The sequence below is a fragment of the Rhinoderma darwinii genome, chromosome 2, assembly GCF_050947455.1.
Source record: "Rhinoderma darwinii isolate aRhiDar2 chromosome 2, aRhiDar2.hap1, whole genome shotgun sequence".
NCBI lineage: Eukaryota > Metazoa > Chordata > Amphibia > Anura > Rhinodermatidae > Rhinoderma > Rhinoderma darwinii.
In genome coordinates, this window is record NC_134688.1 from 248,935,486 (window position 1) to 248,957,109 (window position 21,624).

The 21,624-nt window shown below is 43.8% G+C and overlaps 1 protein-coding gene and 1 long non-coding RNA gene across 3 annotated transcripts in view; one reads left to right on the forward strand and one right to left on the reverse strand.

Annotated features, from left to right (window-relative positions):
• The window catches only part of YPEL2 (yippee like 2), a 68,073-nt gene extending 54,788 nt beyond the window's left edge, over positions 1 to 13,285 (reverse strand). The window contains exon 1 of one of the 2 annotated variants that reach the window (XM_075853045.1): positions 12,942 to 13,285. The gene's annotated coding sequence lies outside the window, so the exon portion shown is untranslated. Of the gene's footprint in view, positions 1 to 12,661; positions 12,787 to 12,941 lie in introns of those variants that run through there. The other variant, XM_075853044.1, reaches the window with a different exon arrangement.
• LOC142742866 (uncharacterized) overlaps positions 12,962 to 21,624 on the forward strand; it is a 28,786-nt gene continuing 20,123 nt past the window's right edge. Inside the window, exon 1 of the long non-coding RNA XR_012881451.1 lies at positions 12,962 to 13,087. This is a non-coding gene — a long non-coding RNA (uncharacterized LOC142742866). The remainder of the gene's footprint in view (positions 13,088 to 21,624) is intronic.

Genomic DNA, 21,624 nt, shown 5'->3' on the forward strand with positions numbered 1-21,624 from the left:
CAACTATGTGTACATATTTTTCAACAAGTAATCCACTTCCTTTTTCACAGGACTTTTCTGCTGTAAATTATACTAAAGGAGTTGTGCGGCGTTTCTCCCTTTTGCCCGATCTGACAACATGTGTGGAGAAGCGCTGCTTCATGTTAGGTGGGACAGTTGCAGAGACAACCGCCCGATGCCCAGCAGGTATCGTGCACGAGTCCTAATAGAATTTTTAATCAAGTCTGCAAAATTGCTTCATATTTTTCTTTTCCCCCAGGAGTGAAGAATTTTGAAGAATTCTCCAAAATGAACACCAAGGGGTTCCTCAAAATGAACACAGAGGGAGTGCTCACACAAAAATGCAGACATTTGAATGTGCCTTTCAATTCCTTGAAAATTCAGGTCAAATCCCATGTCCCTTTTTACCCCACAAAGGCATACATAATGCAATATTTACATATGTGAGCCCTTGAATCATTGGCACAGACAAGGTGCTGGTTGTTATAGAATGGATGTCCACTTTAATCTTAGGCTTCGTTCACATCTGTGTTGGGACTCCGTTCATGGGTTCCGTCTGAGCTTTCAGTCAGGGGAAAGCATAAATAGAATCCAAACTAAAGCCATAGGTTTCCGTTTGCATCACCATTGATTTTAATGGTGCATATTGGTTTCTGTTTGTCACCGTTGTGTAATTGTTCAGTTATTTTGACAGAATGAATAGCGCAGTTGACTACAGTATTGATTCGGTCAAGACGACAGAGCCCTTACACAACGGTGACAAACTGAAACCATTTGCACCGGATCAGTCACCATTGATATCTATGGTGATTGAAAAGGAAACCTATTGTTTCCGTTTGGATTCCATTTATGGGTTCCCCTGACGGAAAGCTCAGACAAAACACATGAACGGAGCCCTGACGCAAACGAAGCCTAAGGTATACATGCATAGCTTCTCACTCCCATTCTATTTCCATCTTCCATACAACAATTGAAAACAAACGACCCAGAAAGAAGTCATATGGTTACTTTTTTCTTTATCTTCTTTGGCCTACAGGTATTGGACCAGGCAGATAAAACCAAAATGGAGATTTTCAGCTAGGATTGCTAAATCTAACTGAAGGGAGATGTGAGCAGTGTGCGAACTGTAAGCACCTAGCTTGGGAAATGAAAACTTTGGTTATTGAATAAAATGCTATATAGTCTGGTGTCAATGTAATGAAAAATAGATTTTAGTTTCCAATGGTTAACCCCTTAATGACCAGCCTATTTTAGACCTTAATGACCAAGCTATTTTTTACGTTTTTCAATCGTCGCATTCCAAGAGCTATAACGTTTTTATTTTTTCGTCGACATAGCTGTGTAAGGTCTTGTTTTTGCGGGACAAGTTGTATTTTTTAATAGCACCATTTTTAGGTACATATTATTTATTGATTAACTTATTAACTTTTTTTTTGGGGGGGGGGGGGGGAATAGAAAAAAAAGCATAAATTTTGCCACTTTTTTGCGTCCTAAATCTACGCCGTTTACCGTGTGCTATAAATAACACAATAACTTTATTCAGCGGGCTGTTACGATTGCAACGATACCAAATTTGTATAGTTTTTGTATGTCTTACTACTTTTACACAGTAAAAACGTTTTTTTTTCAAAATTATTTGTTTTTGTGTCTCCATATTTGAAGAGCCGTAAAGTTTTTATTTTTTCGCCGATGCGGTTGTATGAGGGCTTTTTTTTGCGGGACGACTTGTAGTTTTTATTGGTACCATTTTGGAGTAGATGCGACTTTTTGATCACTTTTTATCACATTTTTTTAAAGTCAGTATTCACAGAAAACAGCAATAGTTTTTTACGGCGTTCACCGTGTGGGTTAAATAATGTAATAGATTTATAGTCGGGGTCGTTACGGACGCGGCGATACCAAATATGTGTAACTTTATTTTGTTTTTTTAATAGTAAAGCAGTTTGTAAGGGGAAAAGCTGGGTTTTTCATTTTTTTCACATTTTTTTTTAAATTAACTTTATTAAACTTTACTAGTCCCATTAGGGGACTATAATATGCGATTCTGTGATCGCATTTATAATACACTGCAATACTTTTGTATTGCAGTGTATTACTGCCTGTCCGTTTAAAACGGACAGGCATCTGCTAGGTCATGCCTGCGGCATGATCTAGCAGGCATTCACTCCAGGCAGACCTAGGGGCCTTTATTAGACCCCTGGCTGCCATTAGAGACACAGACACTCGGCGATCGTATCGCCGGGTGTCGGTGGGGGAGAGAGGGAGCTCCCTCCCTCTCTCCAAAACCACTCAGATGCGGTGCTCGCTATTGAGCACGGCATCTGAGGGGTTAAACGTGTGAGATCGATCTCAACCGGCAGAGCAGGGACGCTCCCAGCCCTCAGCTGCCTCTAGCAGCTGAGAGCAGGGAGATTTGACAGCTCCCTGCTCGGTTTACTTATTCCGATGCCGCAACGTAAAAAAGTCTATGGCATCGGAATAAGGCCCGTTAGTGACCGACGTAGAAACACGATGGGCCGGTCACTAACGGGTTAAAGTGGAGCTCCAGGATCCCCTTTCTCAAGGCTTGTTTACCCCAGTATATACAAGGCAGTTTTCTAGTATACCTTATCCCTGCTGTAATGAGAATCAACTCTCTACGCATGGACTTCCTGGTGGGAAAAGCAGCGCAAACATGGAGAGACAAACACCCTAAGGCCAGGATCACACACACAGTTTTGATGTCGTTTTTGGCTCAGTCTTTTGTGCCAAACACAGAAGTTGACACAAAAGAAAGGAGATGCATTCTTTTCTTTTTACCTTTACTTTTTTTAGATCCACTTCTGGCTTTAGCTTAAAAAAAAACAAAAACCTGAGCCAAAAACCGCATCAAAACGGTGTGTGATATTGGCTCATAGGAGTGACTACAAAATACATGGCTGCTTTCTTCAGAGGGTCCGAGCTGCAATACCAGACACCTAGCCAATTAGCAAAAGTGGTGCTGTTTCTGGAAGAAAGCACGCATGTTTTCTAATCTTTTGCAACCCCTTTAAACCGATGTTGGGGTAAACAGAAGGGGAAATTCAGACTACCGCAGACATGGCCGGCCTTAGATATGTTCGACCAGTGTGGTCGCACAGGGCGCCAGCCGCCACACTGCAAGAGGGGTGCCAGCGGGTGTGTGTGTATCTCCGCGCCGTTGCAACTAACAGTGGGTCAGGTGCCACTCGCTAACTGCACCCAGGGCCGGCAGTCGCCTTTCTGCCCGGGCGCTTCGTCACTTAGTGGCCGTTGCTACCGTCGCTACCGCTGTAGCAGCCATAGTGGTGGCAATATTGCAGAGCAGGAAGGTATCTCTGCTATCTACTAGCGCCACTGTAGCTCCCTGAAGTAGCGGAAATCCCCAGGTGTCCGGGGATTCCGTTCCTGGAGCGCTCTTTGATGTCTCTGTCCATATATGGACAGTGATATCAGGAGAAACTCCTGAAGCGGAATCCCCAGTCACAGCGTTGCCGACGCTGTGCCGGGGATTTCCACTCCAGGAGAAGCCAATAACGTCATGGACACAGACGACAGGAGCTTCTTGGAGTGGAATCGACAGTCACAGCAAAGCTGTAGACGGGGATTACGCGTCAGGAGTTTCCCCTGATGTCACTGTCCATATATGGATAGATCCAAAGCAGAAGATTACCACAGCACTGGACCACTCGGAGTCCTTAAATACTCCTGTACTGCTGCGTTCACTATGCTTGAGAAAGGTCCTGCTGGACTGAAACGTTGCACGGGTGATTAAAAAGCTGCATATGTTGGAGATGCTGTCTCCTCGTCTATCATATATGGATAGAGACATATAGGAGCACTCCAGGAGCGGAATCCCCGGCCACACGGATATTCCGCTCCTTCAGGGAGCTACAGTGGCACTATCTATACTGGAAAGGGGGGGTTGCTATCTACAAGGGGGCTGTGGGCTGTGTGGCACTACCTACAAAAAAGGACAACTGTGCAGAAGCACACAAAATACCCAGCTTTCCCGGCTATCAAATAAGTGTGTGGAAATAAACTAAGATATAACTTTTATTTAATCTAGCTAAAAGGATTAATCCTTTTAGCTAGACTAAGGCCTCATGCACACGACCGTAGCCATGTGCAAGGCCGTGATTGTCGGGTCGGCCGGCCAAGGAGTGACAGCCGCGAGCCGCCCGCAAATCGCGGGCTTTGCAGTTGGTCACAGCCATTAATTTCAATGAATACAGCCGTAATAAGACATGCCCGTTCTTTCTGCGGTGCGGGCTCCTGGGCCATGCACGGACCGTGGAAACCAGGGTCGTGTGCATGGCCCCATAGGGGGAATTGCGGCTGCAACAGCACATTCGTGTGCATGAGGCCTAAATAAAAGTTATATCTTAGTTTATTTCCACACATTTATTTGATAGCTGGGAAAGCTGGGTATTTTGTGTGCTCCTGCACAGTTGACCTTTTTTGAATGTCTATTGCCCGCCAGCTATCAGGGTCATTTCGTAGTCCTTGCACTACCTACAAGGGGGCTGTGCGGCACTACCAACGCTGGGGTCTGTGCGGCCCTCCCCACAAGGGGGCTGTGCGGCGCTACCCACAAGGGGGCTGTGCGGCGCGCTAATGGTAATTTTACTCTGAGTGGGGGGCTGATGGTCATTTTACTGTGACCTCTGACCTCCAATTGAAATTAACAGGAGGCAGAAAATACCTGCGTCGCCTGTGTGGAGCTTTTTTTTTCCTGCGTCTTTTGAATTCGCTTCAACGGCTTAAGAAAAAAAAAAACACAAAGGGGGTTGTCTGGCGCTACCTACAAGGGGGCTGTCTGGCGCTACCTACAAGGGGGCTGTGTGGTGCTACCTACAAGGGGCTGTGTGGCGCTACCTACAAGGGGCTGTGTGGCGCTACCTACAAGGGGCTGTGTGGCGCTACCTACAGGGGGAATCTGTGAGTGGTGGGCTGATGGTCATTTTACTGTGAGTGGTGGGCTGATGGTCATTTTACTGTGAGTGGGGGGCTGATGGTCTTCAAGTGGTTTCCACCTCTGACCTCCTATTGAAATTAATAGGAGGCAGAAAATACCTGCGGCGCTCGTTTGGAGCTTTTTTTGTTGCGTCTTTTGCATTCGCTTCAACAGCTTAAGAAAAAACACAAAAAAAAGGTCAAACAACGCTGTCAGTTCCTGAAGGAATTTTGAGGCACATTTTTTTTGCCTTACAAAAAACTGTGTGTGAACATACCCTACGAGTGTAGTGCTTGTTCTTAGCCATTTTCTGTTTCTCTAAACAATTTTGGTAGGGGTGCCCTGAGGAAATTTTATTTTTCCAGTGCTGCCGCGAGTCCTAAAAGGTTGGGAAACTCTGTACTAGGCTACAGGATCACGACGGCCTACGCAAGGATCCCGCTGCGGAGCAGCTCAGTTAGTCATGGGAACGGGGCCTAGGCGAGTACAATTTTTGTTTGGGGGCACTGTCTACAAGGGGGAGGTGGAAGACTGTATGGCACAATCTACAAAAAGGAGATGGGGGATTATGGCACTGTCTACAGGGAGGCTATATGGCAAAATCTACAGGAGGGGCACTATACTGTGTGGGGGCCACTAAGAAGACATTATACTGTGTAGGGGTACTACAGGTGGCATAATACTGTGGGCACAATTAGAGGACAAATACTGTGTCCTTGAAGGTGTTGTAATATATTTTTTTAATGATGGGGTGGGGCGCCGAAAGATAATTTCGCACAGGGCACCATCTATCCTAGTGCCGGCCCTGACCGCAGATAACGCAGCTGAGCTGCAGTCACCGATCATAGGAATGTATCACAGCTAAACAGCAGCTAGTGAAGCAATCAACCATAGGCCTCATTCACACCATGTTTTTGCATTCTGTTGAAAGGTACGGTTTCAACAGGATGCAAAATATATGAATGTGTGAATGGGCCCTTAACCCCTTCCCGATCGCCCACTGTCTTGACGGCAGGTGGAGCAGGTCTGGAGCCTACAGTGATGTATTTTGGCATCCCTGTAGAAAAGGCTACTGAGCGCTCATTCCATAAGCAGGAGCTGTTACGAACAGCTCCTGTACTTAGAGAAGCCTAGTGAATACAGCGGGGGAATCGGAAAAAACTCAGGCCTCAGCTGTCTAACCCTTTGATTGCCACGGTCCATGAGCACGGTATGATAAAAGGGGATTCCCTTTGGCCCCCCAAAAAAAAAAAAAAAGTCATTATCTCGCATAAAACATTTTATCACCCATACATTATATAAAACACATTAGGTATCTACATGACCGTAATAACCTGAATTCATCTAACAGGTTATTTAGTGTAAAAGTGATAAAAACAAAAACCAAAAACTGAAAAAGGCCTTTTTTCTATATTCACAGCACAAAAATAAATTACAATGCCTACACAGTAAACTTTCGTACTCCCAAACTGCATAGGAAAAAAAAATACAATTTCTCCCCCATAAATCAAAGCTTAAGGGCACATTCAGACATGGCGGAATTGCTGTTGAATTCCGCTGCTGACAGTCCGCAGTGGAATTCTGCAGCAGCCGTTTTTTTTCCATCTCTTTCTATACATTTTTAGGAAACTTCGTTGAGACGTTGCAGAAAATAACCGTGCGGAAATTAGGCAGCGGTGCAGATTTTCCCCTCCGCAGCATGCTCATTACATTGCGGTGAAGAAGCGGAATTTCACTGCAGATTTCATCCTTTGCAATGCAAAAACTGAAATCTGTGGCAAGTCCGCTGTGATATCTGCAACGTCTGAATTACCTGTCAAATATGCAAATGTTGGTGCAGATTCGTTGCGTAAATGCCACAAATCTGCACCAACATTTGCAGCGGAAAAACTCTGCCACGTCTGAACGTGCGCTTATATAGCCACATCAATGAACACATTGAAAAAAAAATAATAAATACTGTGTGTTATGCCTACTGCACGTAATGTATGGCCTGAGGGGGCAGCACAGGGATTCTGTCTTTCTTGCTCTTCGATTGCCTGGGTCACGCACCGCCAACCTCAGTCCTTGCACTATGCATAACACAGGGTATCAATATGTCCGGAGTGTTCCTTTAAGATCACAACTGGACATTGCCTTAAATGAATTATTGATGCAAGTAAGTTTCAGGCCGATGATATAAGGCAATAATTCCAGTATATACCTTTCAATGAGATGTACTTCTATCAACATCGATTTGAAATCTTCCCAGTCTGAATGTGACATCCCTATATGAATCTTAGATTTCACTCTTCACTATACATTTATTATATTAAGACCATAAACATACAAGGTTAAAACATAGCAAAGCAAACGTGAACTATGATATTAGCTAGCAATCTAGGGATCGGCTGCAATGTGTCCATTCAAGTATTTATAGCCCTGACCTTTAACTAGTAAACAAAGATTTCAAGCAGCAACTTACATTTGGCCTTGTACACCTTTGTTATGTTCCCTCAGCTCAGTATTAGTATACAGTGTCAGAAGACACCAACTATGCATGAAAAATGTGTGCTATTTCTGTTCTTGAAGACGTCATCTGATCTCAGTTTGTTTCTGCTTATGGTCACATATGTTTTATTTTACTGGTATCTGAAAAACCAACACCGGGACAGACCAAACACTAATGCTTTCTGCGGTGTATGTATGGGATAGTGGTGAATCATTGCCTGAATGCGTGGGGAAAGGATAAATAAATCAAAACCCCCACAGGACGTACCCAAATTCTCCACTTGGTAACCTGTTCCATATAGGCACTGCATTGCAAGGCTTCAAGGAGGTTTGCTAAGGTACAGTTTTCAAATACTGTATTTAGAATTTCTGATTCAGGAGCTTCATCTTTTAGCCAGAGCATAGAATGGCCTTGAAGTACGTCTCTGTCCATTACACAAACAGAACATCAGATTAAAGGCTCTTTTACACAAGCCAATTATCGGGCAAATGAGTGTTCATATGAATGCTCGTTCCCGATCATTGCCCTGTGTAATCCGGTCAATGATCAGCCAAGCCAACAAACGCTGCTTCATCGGCTGATCGTATCGTTTATGCAGCATGAGTATTATCGTTATCGGCAGCAGGGAGGCGCGCTGCCGTCAGGATAGAAATGTATGGGGACGAGCGACCTGAGTAACGAGCGCTCGTCCCCCTGCATAGTTCTTTGTGAGAGGAGCAAACGAGCGCCGATCAACGAGCTGTCTCGTCAATCGGAGCTAGTTTACACGGCCCAAGTCATGCTGCGTAAGAGGACCCTTACTATCGAGGCCATGGCTGTTTAGTTTCCATATTTTACTTCCAAATGTGGCACATTTTTGACGCACGAGGTTGCATTTCGTTTTGGATATATTTATTACAGAGGTTTGCACCTCACTAAACTCTATAAAAAAAAGAGAAGTCTAGAAAATATAAGCGGCTTAGCAGAAAGGGGATGTGGCTAAAAATGTGGTAAGCCAAGCGGTGGTACGTAGAAGGAGGAGAAAAGCATCCAACAAAGATTGATGTAGCAAACTTACATTTAGTGTAGGAACACACTAGGCAGATACACTGCGTAAAACGACACCTGGAAACCGTAGAGAATTTCCGCCCGAAAATCCGCACCAAATTGTGGTGCAGTTTCTCGGGCGGCATGTCCAATGTGGAAAACCTGCAGAAATATATATTACAAAAAGTTTATACATAACCCGGCCGTAGCCATAGCGACATGTTCCTTTTCTGAGCGTAGCCCGACCTCCTGGGATGACGTAGTCCATGTGATCACTGCAGCCTTTGATTGGCTGCAATGTCATCCCAGGAGGCCGGGCTGCGCTCAGAATAGAGGATAGCGTTGCTAGGACTAAGCCGGGGGCAAGTATACGCTTTTTATTAATTTCAAATAAAATAAATCTGCCCCATTATTTTCAGTGAGAGCCGAATTTAATTTCCCTGTGGGGACGCTGCAAGGGTACTCAACAGGTTGCCAGATGCTCCCACAGATTAGGCCTGATTGCTAGGGGGTCCCAGCAGCAGGACACCCTTTGGTTAGCTCCTCATCGGAGGACCCTCTAACAAAAAAGGCATTTGTTCAAAGCAGACAACCCTAAGCAAATAAAACGCTTATGTAGAAACAGTAATTTTCAATGCATACATAGATAAACTGGTTACTACTGTGTCACGCCAAATTCAAACGCCATCTTATTGTAGATAGGATTTAAAAGTGTCCCTCCCATCATACAGAACTGAAAAAAATATGCAGTATATGTGATTTGAAGCACTTCCCAATATACTGGATTAGTCCCCTTTCACATTGCGTGACATCCGCCACCCATAGACAACTGTGAGATCTGTTAGACGGATATGTCATTACTCTCATGACGTATTCGTTAACGGATCTCATAATAGTCTATGGGTGGCGGATGCCACGGAAAGGCATCAGTCACCCATAGGCTATTATGGCATGTTTAACATAATCATGAGCTCTTCACAATGTATCCGTTAAACGGATGCTATACAGCGCCATCAGTCACCAATAGGCTTCCACAAAAAACAAAACAAAAAAACAAAAACGTATATCGAGTGGTATACATTTTTTACTTGATCCCTCCGGATAGAATACTGTAGTCAATTACGTTATTCTATAAAATGCAGCAAAAGAATAGCATACCCAACACATATCGCCCAACAGAGGTAAAAAAGAATACTCTTTTGGCCTCTGTTGGTATAATGGGAGCCTATGTGTATGTTTGACGTATACGCCAGGAGTTTCTCCGGCATGTCAAACGTGACCGGGAAAGGCAGTGTGAAAAGGGTCTTAGACTTTGGTTTCCCACAAATTTACGTGCCAGATTATCAGTGGCCTGCTTCCAATGTGGGTTCCAAACAGAATGTACTTCTAGAAGCCTCCCAATGACACGAATACACCTGCCAACATTTTGAGGCGCAAGTGTGTGAGGGACCAGCGGATAAAGTTGCACTGTCTCGAGAAAATACTTCCATCCCCATATCCTCCTGCTTTCTTTACCATTCTATACAAACAGGAGGTACATTTTAAGCTCAGCTATGGAAGGAAGTCTAAAAACAGCAATAGATTTGTATTCCTACCTAATATCACTATTCCATGAAAGCAATAGTCATCTTAAAAGGCTTATCCAGGATTTTAAAATTGACAGCCTATCCTAATATTAGATCGGTGGTGGTGGTCCGACTCCAGTGCTGCAATACCTTGCACAGCCACTACAAGTGTAACTGCGTGTGGAAGTACGAATGGAAATTAAATCCATGTTAATAATAAAGAGGCTGAGGGGCCTAGAGTCAGATCCCTACCGACCCAATAGCGACAGCCTATCCCAATAATAGGCCATCCATTTCAAAATAACTTGTAACCCCTTTAATCTTACAGGATCTACCTCACTGCAAATTACTGACACAGAGTTCGCAATGTTGTCATAGTTGAAAGGGGTTATCCGGGGTCTTACATTTTTTAAACAAATGACTGCAAACGTTCTGAAATGTTAAAAAATACAAAACAAAAACCAGCACTCACTTATCCTTTCCGCCAGCGATCCAGCACTGACACACTGGCAGCCTCCGGGTGATTGTTCACATGCAGGCAGCATGCGATGGCTGCAACCAATCAGAGGGCTCAGTGGTCACGTGTTTTTTTTATTTTTTTATTTCAGGGCATTTGCAGCCATTAGTAAAAAATGTTAAGAACTCTGCTAACACCTTTAATGGGGAATCTGGAATGGTTATGAAAGACTGTACTTATCTAATACTTGTAGTAGGATAAAAACTATGTACAATGAAAAATGACTCCTAGTGACCGGTAAAAGCAACACCATTGGTCTGACAAATGCCAAGATTCTGCTGGTTATCCCCAGTCCGATGCTACAGCCGCCCATGATTGGAATAGTCAACAACAGAGACAGCCTTTGAAGTATCCACCAATCACAAGGGGGCGAGTCTCTTACGGTTTAGCAGAGACCGGTTTCTAATGTGCTAGTGATTTTAAGCATTTCAGAAGAGTTTATTCTTCCCATTTAGGACCGAATATCGGCCGGAAAAAAAAAAATCCCATACAAATAAGCCAACACCTTTTTACAAAGCTCCTTAGTATACATGCTCACATATACAGGGTGTATAAAGGTAAACAAAAAATGAATAAATGATACTTTGCTCGATTAAAACCACGTAAAATGCTGCCATTTTTATCATATTAAAAAGGTATAGTAAAAGTAAAAGCCATCTCGGCTACATCTTAAGTACAGCTTAGCAGTCAATAGCTATAAAGAAGTGGTTTCAGACTGGGGAGAAGCTGACTGTAGCATTCTTCATTGGGATTACTGACAAGATGAGAAAGTTGTCTGCACATGATCTCTACTTTATCTCACATCCCCAGTTCTGAGAACCTCCAGAAACATGGACTTACATACTTGAAAGAGAAACAGTTCTTGCCATATAAAACGTTACGAGCTACTAACTATAGGCTTAGCGTCCCTTTTAATGGTGTCTAACATAAGGGTTCTTAAAACTCAGTGACAAAAACTGAGCCACCCATGTGACCGGGTTTGATCACACCACAAGAATCACTTCCTCCTGGACCAAACATGAGAAACAATAACAAACAAATTCCAATCTATTGTACAACATTAACAGCTACACATTTCACAATAGAATGGCTTAGACTCATAAGTGGGATATTTACTAAAACTAGGGCAAGGTAAAAGTGGTGGAGTTGCCCATAGCAACCAATCAGCGGCCATTTTTCAGAGGCCCTTAATAAAATAAAAGCAGCAGTGTAATTGGTTGCTATAGGTGACTCCTCTACTTTCTCCTTGCTGGAAGGACTGATAAGAGTCCTCCACATAGTAGAATAGGTTTATAGTCCACAGCACAAGCTGTCACACAATCCTCTCCCGCCCTGAGGTGAACACTCCTCCATTCTGGTGTGTTGGTAAATAAGACAACCACATGGACACAGTAATGTAGCAACCGCCACCATATCCTCCTGCAGGCTTGTCTTTCACAACAGGCCCAGCTGTGAACGTAGACAGGAATGCAATGTAAACTCCACACAGGACTAGTCTCACTGCCTCCTCTCATGAGTGACAACCGCACTGTCCACCACCTAAACCGCAGAGGTGAGATAGTGAACTAGGCCAAGTCACTGTAATGGCTTGTATCCCCCTGAAGTGTTCCCATGGGTCACAATCTAGTCAGAGTCTGCGCTCCCTGCCGCGTCCATACAATGCAGGTGAGTCTGTGTAGGTTTACGTCATGTCGCAATAATAACCAGTAACTAATTGCATTCTGCTGAGAAACAGAGCGGCATGGAGTCAGCTCCACATACAAGAGGCTGCAAACGAGACACCAAAACTATGTTATAATCCAGCAAGCAGATCCTATACAAGACCTGGCCAGGTGAGATAGTAAGCAGGAACTGCAGCCACTGCACACAGTCACGTCCACACAGGACGGCTCCCACAACTGACGCACAACGTTGGCATCAGAGCGGCATTTTGTCCGCATAGGCCACAGCAGCAGGACAGCTTCTAGCAGAACTCTTATTCTTCTTGCGCATGTTTTGCTGGCTGACAAGTCACACTCCACCACCATCAGCGTGCAGGCTGCCACCACTATTCTGATTGTGCACATCCACACAGACAAGCACACAAGCCCAGCTCCTCCGCCACTTACAGAGCCCGGCGAGACGTTATAAAGTGTCCCGAGTGGAAATGGTCACGCAGCTGTAGCCACTTTCCAGCCAGATCTGCATTTCAGCTCTATGCAGTTATATACAAGAAGAACCGAACCAGCTCACACATAACTGACACCTGAATCCACCTATACGTAACAGCGAGCAGCTAGCAACACTAAGATGATTGGCTGCGGCTCGGCAAAGCCCATTTTCTTCAGGGGCCAATCAGAAGACGGGGGTGGGCGATAGGGCGGAGCAAGGGCGCTGCTAGGGCATTACCTTATGCAAACAACAGGGAACATCTGTTAGACGCACAAACCTTCGTCTGTGTGGTGAACGCTTGAGGCAGGTTTATACGCGCGCCCTGCTGCTGTCTGCCCTTCTCATGCACGCTAGTCCCCGCCGGGCTGGTCTTCATGCTGTTGGTAAGATGGTATCTTCACTGTGAGCACTATATTGCTTCTCATAGACAAAGGTAGTCCCTGCAAGTAAGGCTGTCAGCGTCACCACCACCCCTCTCATTCAGGAAGCTGCCCAGTAGGAGAAACTACTAGCTGCCTAGGCCTGTGAATTTTAGCGCTCCGTGCTGTATCGCATAGTCGCTTTTATGCTACATGTCTTACACTATAATATACAATTGCCACTTGTTGAAGAAAAAAAAAAAAACCCGACACGTAGATGCTAGGCAACGTTCCTATTTGTTGCTATGTAAAGCACATGTCTACCAAGCTTCTCTGGAGAGATCGAAAACCAGAACCGGAGCCGTCCAAGCTGCCGGACTGTAAGAGCCGCCCTCTGCTGGCAGCTGGGGTTATTACAGGCACTTAAAGGGAATGTGTTACCAGCAAAACATGTTTTTTTGTTTTTTTTTTAGTTAAACAATTAGTGTGTAGGTGATTAAACATTGTTCTAATTTTTTATTTTTTTTCACGAGTCAGGAAATATTATAAATTGGATTCAATTGGATTCTAATTTATAATATTTCCCATTGCTGGTCACTAGATGGAGCCATTCCCAAAATTGCAGCATTGCATGTGGTAAAGCAACCACATTGCTTTATGCTGCAAAATTGGGTAAAAAGCCCTCGCTCTAGTGAGCTCTCATCATCCCCCCCTCCTTTATCCTGGCTAGTGCCGGGAGAAACGAGGGGTTTGAACGGTCTTACCTCCTACACTGTGTGTTGCCATTTTTTGAGCTAACACACAGTGTAGAAGGTTTACATACAGTAGTAAACACACACTGAAACACGAACATACATAGAAATAACTTACCTGCTCCAGTCGCCGCCGCTCCCTCCGGTCCATCCGCTCCGTCTGCTGCCGCTGCTCCATGTGCACAAGTCCGGAAGCCGCGTCCGGAAGTAGTAATCGTACTCTCCGGCCGCGACTTCCGGTCCACAGGAAAATGGCGCCGGACGGCGCGCATTTCAAATTGAACTGTGTGGGAGCGGCGCATGCGGCGTTCCCACACAGCGGCGTACATGTTAGTGGATGGAACGGGACCCGTTCGCAGTCCCTATGGGACTGGAGTTGCTGTATTCCATGTCTGTATGTGTCGTTAATCGACACATACAGAAATGGGAAAAAAAAATGGCAGCCCCCATAGGGAAGAAAAAGTGTAAAAATAAGAAAAAGTAACACACAAACACACAAATTAATCCAAACGTTTTTAATAAAGCACTAACATCTTTAACATATTTAAAAAAAAATTGTGGTGACACTGTTCCTTTAAAGGAGCTGCTGACTGAAACCTAGGAAAAATAAATATTCTATGTTATTGTGAAAATGAAAGATGATTGAAACATTGCAGTATAAGGTTTAGATGTGGTACACAATGTACCTGTATCCCTTGATAAGGATGGGTTCTTTAAAATCTAAAGGGGGGACAGTAGCAGACACAGATATCAGAGGGCCCCGTTCAAGAAGGGTATATGTCTAATAGCTCATGTTACAGCAGCCCCTTATTCCTCTAACAATCCATCAAGAATTGTAATCCATTGTCGTTAGCTCAGTCCTATGCAATCTAAGAGACATTAGGAAGCTGCTTTTATAGAGGATCTGTCACTAGTTTAGTAAAATGCCCAATCTCCTAGCTAATCGAATAGACGCTGTCACACTGATAATCAAGGGCGTAACTAGGAAACACAGCCCCATATCTAGCAAACTTTTAACTGGGCCCCCCTCCCCTGGGTGCCACATACAGCCTGCGCTTGTCGATAGTGCCCCCTGTAAATGGTGCTAAACAGCCCCCTCCTGTAGACGGTGCCATGCGTCCCCCCCGTAGACGGTGCCATGCGTCCCCCCCGTAGACGGTGCCATGCGTCCCCCCCGTAGACGGTGCCATGCGGCCCCCCGTAGACGGTGCCATGCAGCACCCCATAGACGGTGCCATGTGCCCCCCCCATCATAGACGGTGTCATGCGAGCCCCCCCCCCCCGTAGACAGGGCTATACAGCCTCCCCATACAGTGCTATACTTTCAAGTATAACAAAGAGGGACAATCGATGCGGTGGGGAGCAGCAATTTTTTTCTTAAGCCACGCCTCTAATTCTACCCAATCCCCACCCATACACACCTGGTTCAACCCACACAGTATCATGCTCCTGTAGTGCCCCCGACACAGTATAATGCCACCATACAGTATAATGCCCACACAGATGCCCCATACAGTACAAAGTCCCCCATAAAGCATAATGCCCCATAGCTGCCCCATGCAGCCTAATACCCCCATACCTGCCCCCATAGCTGCCCCACACAGTATAATGCCCCCCATAGCAGCCCCCACAGTATAATGCTCTCCATAGCTGCCCCCGCACAATATAATGCCTCCCATAGCTGCCCCCACAATATATTGCCTCCAGTGTAAAACCCCCTTAAAGCTGGAGGGAAGGGGATCACTTCAAACAGCTATATCTCGGGCTGTGGACCACCTAGAACAGCCCTGGTGGTATATGAAAGATGAGATTCTAATCTTTCATATGACACCAGGATGGCAGTTCTAGCTGTGAAACAACCGGAGGTTTCATCATTTGAAAACCCAGTGGCGAATGGAAGCTGTATACTATATGATCACACTGTGTTGCTGGGCTGGGAAGAGAATAAGCTGTATGATGATTGGACAGTGTCATACAGAAAACATTGCACCGCCCAGAGTGAAAAGAAAGAGTAAGGCCTCATGCACACGACCATAAAAATGCGGATGAATTGCGGACCCATTAATTTCTATGGGCTCAAGCGCACGACCGTGGTTTCCACGGTCCGTGCACAAATTGAAATCAATATATGTCTGTTCACTCTTTCGTCGCTCCGGTGAAGGACCTGCGGGAGGAAGTGACAACACAGCATGATCTCGTGAGATCATGCTGTGCTGTGGATCAAGTTGGGCTGGAATGAAGAGAAGTGTATGATGCTGATTGGTCAACGTCATACACGTTTCTTTACAACGCCCACTTGGTGAAAAGTATTAAAATGCCCAGTTGGGCATTAAGAACTAATTTGCATAAATCTTAAAATGTTCATAACTTGGTCAAAATTAAAAGTTTTAAAAAACAAACAGTAGTTAACTACATTAAAGCGCCTATTAGATTAGGTAGAAGATAGGGCAGTTATAAACTGGAGACAGAGCCTCTTTATGTTAGTGGTAAAATTTGGTCGATACATTCAGTATTTAAAGAAGCACTCCACTTTATTTTTTTTATTGCTCCCTCCATTTGTACATTGGTGTATCAGTGGGGTGCTGTGTGTAGAAATGCTTACCGATACCAACTTCTTGTCGTTTTTCAGGTCCAGCGCCGCTCACGTGATCTTCATTCTGACCTGGAATTGCTGCTGTTCAGAAAACCGGAAGTAAGACTCTCTATGCATTCCTATGGAGCCTCGTTCTGGCTCCATAGGAATGCATTGAGAGCCTGAGTTCCGGTTTATTCAAAAGCACAGTGACTCCAGACAAGGGAAGATCATGTGAGCGGCGCTGGACCCGGAAAGGACAAGATGTGGGGATCGGTCAGTATATTTGCACAAAGCACCCCACTGATACACCAATGTACAAATGGAAGGTGCAATAAAAAAAATAAAGTGGAGTGCTTCTTTAAATACTGAATGTATCGACCATATTTTACCACTAACTTACAGAGGCTCTGTCACCAGTTTATAACTGCCCTATCTCCTACCTAATCTAATAGGCGCTTTAATGTAGATAACTATTGTTTTTTTTTGTTTTGTTTTTAAATGTTTAATTTTGACCAAGTTATGAACATTTTAAGATTTATGCAAATTTGTTCTTTATGCCCAACAGGGCGTTTTTTTTTCTTTTCACCAAGTGGGCGCTGTAAAGAAAAGTGTATGACCTTGACCCATCAGCGTTATAAACGTCTCTTTATTCCAGCCCAGCTTGTTTCACAGCAAAAAATAGAATTTTTCTAAATTTGAATGTATTTGTTTGTAAGACAGGCAGTTATACCACACAAAATCTTATATATATTTTCGAAAGCTTGTTTGAAGCCCGATTTTTCATTGGTTTAAAATGGATCATGTCATCGAGGCCACTCCTGTAATCATGTCCCGTAATTACTGGCACATAGACTTCTATTGGCCACGTGTGCCTTCCCGCTTGATTACGGGAAGTTGCCCGTGCCGTTGAAAAATATGGAACATGTCCTATTTCAGGCCGTAATTACGGCACGGGCAGGCCCATAGAAGTCTATGGGGCTCCCGTAATTACGGGTGACTATGTGTGTGCACTCGTAATTACGGGAGCGTTGCTAGGCGACGTCAGGGTATAGTCACTGTCCATGGTGCTGAAAGAGTTAACCGATCGGCAGTAACTCTTTCAGCACCCGGGATAGTGACTACAGCTGGAGTTAATAGTATTAAAAGTTAACTTGCCTGCTTCTTCCTCCAGTCCGGGCTCCCGGGATGACGTTTCATCCCATGTGACCGCTGCAGCCAATCACAGGCTGCAACGGTCACATGGACTGCCGCGTCATCCAAGGAGGTCGGACTGGATGTCAAAAGAGGGACGTGTCACCAAGACAACAGTCGGGATACGTATGAACTTCTTTTACTTTACTTATTTTACTTTCAATCGCTGCGGAAACTCTGCCCGAAAGTGCTGCCCCTTCTCTCTATTCAGAACTGATAGAGAGAAGGGGCTGCCAATTAGTGCAGAGAAAACGGGTCTGTAAATACGGGTGAAATACTGGTGACACCGGACCCGTATTTTTGGGCACGGGTCCGTAAATACTGGTGGAATACGGGTCGAATACGTGTGACCAAGGACCCGTATTTACGCCAGTATTTACGGGAGGAAAAAAATATGTTTGTGTGCATGAGGCCGAAGTTGTCTTTATTCCTCGCATTCCCCTCGCTCCAAATGATGTTCCTTTCGAGTTCAAGCGGCAACAGTTCCCAGTACGCCTAGCCTTAGCAATTTAATTCATATCTAGAGGTAGCAATTAAATTTATACTGAGAGGTATTTAAATAGTGAGCTTTTACTCTATCTATGCCGTAAGTCAACCTCCCGAGCAATGCCGGGTATAAAAGCTAGTAGTTACTAATTAACATCCCCATATGTCTACTTTAGATTCACATCGTTTTTTGAACATCCTTTTCTTTTTCTAGGACGTTACAAGACTTAGAACTTTAGCTGCAATTTTTCAAATTTTCAAGAAAATTTCAAAAGGCTATTTTTACAGGGACCAATTCAGTTCTGAAGTGGCTCTGAGGGGCCTACACAATACAAACCCCCCATAAGTCACACCATGTTAAAAACTGCACCCCTCAAAGTATTCAAAACAGCATTTAGAATGTTTCTTAACCCTTTAGGCGTTTCACAAGAATTAAAGTAAAGTAGAGGTGAAATTTACAAATGTTATTTTTTTTTGCAGAAATTCATATATAAATACAATTATTTTTACCAGAGAAACTCAATTCAATATTTATTGCCCAGATTCTGCAGTTTATAGAAATATCCAACATGTGGCCCTAGTATGGTAATGTACTGAAACACAGGTCTCAGAAGCAAAGAATATATAAAATATATTTTAGGCACCATGTCAGGTTTGAAGAGGTCTTGTGATGCCAAAACAAAGGAAATACCCCAAAAGAGACCCCGTTTTTGGAAACTACATCCCACAAGGAATTCATTTAGGGGTGTAGTGAGCATTTTGACCCCACAGGTGTTTTATAGATTTTATTAGAATTTGGACGTGAAAATTAGAAATTTACATTCTTTACAATAATATGTTTTAGTATTCGCTAAAAAAACAACAATGTCCACAAGGAATAAAAAAGAAAAAGCCCCCAACATTTGTAAAACAACTTCTCTGGAGTGCGGCAATACCCCATATGTGGGCATAAACTACTGTTTGGGCACACGGCAGGGCTCAGAAGGGAAGGAGCGCCATTTCAATTTTGGAGCACAGATTTTGCTGGATTAGTTTCTGGTCGCTATGTAGCATTTGCAAAGCCCCTGTGGAACCAAAACAGTGGAAACCCCTCAGAAGTGACCCCATTTTGGAAACTATATCCCTTAAGGTATTCACCTATGGGGTGTAGTGAGCATGTTAACCCCGCAGGTGTATTGCAAAAATTAGTGTGCACTCGATGTTTCAGAGTGAAAATGGGAATTTTTCCATAGATATACCAATATGTGGTGCCCAGCTTGTGCCACCATAACAAGACAGCGCTCTAATTCTTATGCTGTGTTTCCTGGTTTTAGAAACACCCTATATGTGGCCCTAATCTTTTGCCTGGAAATTCGACCAGGCTCAGGAGTGAAAGAGTACCATGCGAAATTGAGGCCTAATTTGGCGACTTACAAAGTATTGCTTCACAATTGCAGAGGTTCTGATTTGAAATAATAAAAAGAAACCCCTGAGAAGTGACCCCAATTTGGAAACGAAACAAACTCAATGCATTTATTAAGGGGTGTAGTGAACATTTTCACCCCACAGGTCTTTTCCATAAATTAATGCGCTGCGGATGGTGCAAAGTAAAAATAGCAATTTTTCCCAAATATTCCAATTCAGTGGCAAATATGTCGTGCCCAACTTGTGCTACTGGAGACACACACCTCAAAAATTGTTAAAAGGGTTCTCCCGGGTATTGTGATGCCATATATGTGGAAGTAAACTGCTTTTTGGGCACACTGTAGGGCTCAGTATGGAGGGAGTGCCATTTGGCTTTTGGAGCATGGATTTTGCTTGGAAGTAGTTTTGTTTGAAGTATTAATGGTATTTCAGTTTATAATGTGGATGCATATGTCAGCTGGGCAGAGTACTTGAGAGCATAATAAGGTGGTATAATAATGGGGTAAAAAAAACATACAAAATAATTCACAGATGTGTCTTACGGTGTGAAGCAATCCTTTATGCACAGGCCTGTGTCACACTGATAAATTGTGTAGTTTCTTAGCCCCCTTTTGGTACACACTCTGCCCCTTTGCAGTTTGGGGAAATTTGCTGGGAAAGTGTTGTCCTGGTATAATGCGGGTACCCTCGCTTCCAGCAGCTATGTTTGGACCCTCCTATTACTGGTTTCCTAATATTAGGGCCTGCACAACTCCGTATTTTTTCTTTCCTGACTTATTGGAGCCTTTAACTATTATTATTTTTTCATAGACTTAGTGGTATGAGGGCTGTTTTTTTGCGGGACGAGCTATAGTTATTATTGGTACCATTTTGGGGTACATGCGACTTTTTGATCACTTTTTATCCTATTTTTTGGGATGCAAGGTGACCAAAAAACAGCAATTCTTTTTGTTTGGTATTTTTTATACAGCGTTCACCATGCATTATAAATTACATGTTGACTTCATTCTGCAGGTCAGTACGATTCCGGCGATACCAAATTTATAGCACTTTTTTATGTTTTATAACTTTTTGCACAATAAAATTTCTTTTGTAAAAAGAATGTATTTTTACTATCACCATGTTCTGAGAGCCATAACGTTTAATTTTTTTTGCAGACTGAGCTGTATGAGGGCTTGTTTTTTGCGAGACGAGCTATAGTTTTTATAGGTACCATTTTTGGATACATGCGACTTTTTGTTTACTTTTTATTCCAAATTTTGGAAGGCAAGGTGACTAAAAAACAGCAATTTTGGCTTTGTATTTATTTTTATTTATTTATTTTTTCACAGCGTTCACCGTGCAGGATAAATAACATAATATTTTTATAGTTCAGCCCGTTATGGATGCGGCAATACCAAATATGTATGGTTTGTATTTTTGTTTTCAATAATAAAGGACTTGATAAGCGAAAAAGGGCAATTGTGTTTTATTTTATTACTGGAAAACTTTTGTTTTATTTTTTACAACTATTTTTGCTTTTTTTTTAAATATTTTTTTTAGTCCCACGATGGGACTTGAAGGTCTAACTGTCTGATTTATGTCCTAACACATTGCACTACCTATGTAGTGCAATGTATTAGATCTGTCAGTCGTTCACTGACAGCAAGTCGATTAGGCTTAATCAGCTTCCATAATGGCAGACTAGCAGGCCATTGTTAGGCCTCCTGTTGCCATAGCAACCATCGGCACCCCTGCGGTCACATCGCAGGGCTGCCGATTTGGCTACAAGCGACTAAAATGCAGCAATCGCTTTGGATCGCTGCATCTAAGGAGTTATAGGCAGGGATCAGAGATAGCTCCTGTCCCTGCCATTACAGCAGGGTGTCAGCTGTATCATATAGCAGACACCCACCACAGATGATGCAGGCTCAGCTTTTAAGCATACGTCATCTACCCGTCAGCATCGGAAGCCTTTTCGGTCCCGGCGCCAGGTGGGGCCTATGAGACTTCTGTTCTAGGCAGCCCGGGAGGCCAGTGTTAGGCCTCCGGTTGCTTTTGCAGCCATCGGCACCCCGGCGATTTCGTTGCTGGGGTGACGATTGGCTTCAAACACCTTAAATGCAGAGGCCGCTTTTGACCGCTGCATTTAAGGGGTTAATGGCGGGGATCGG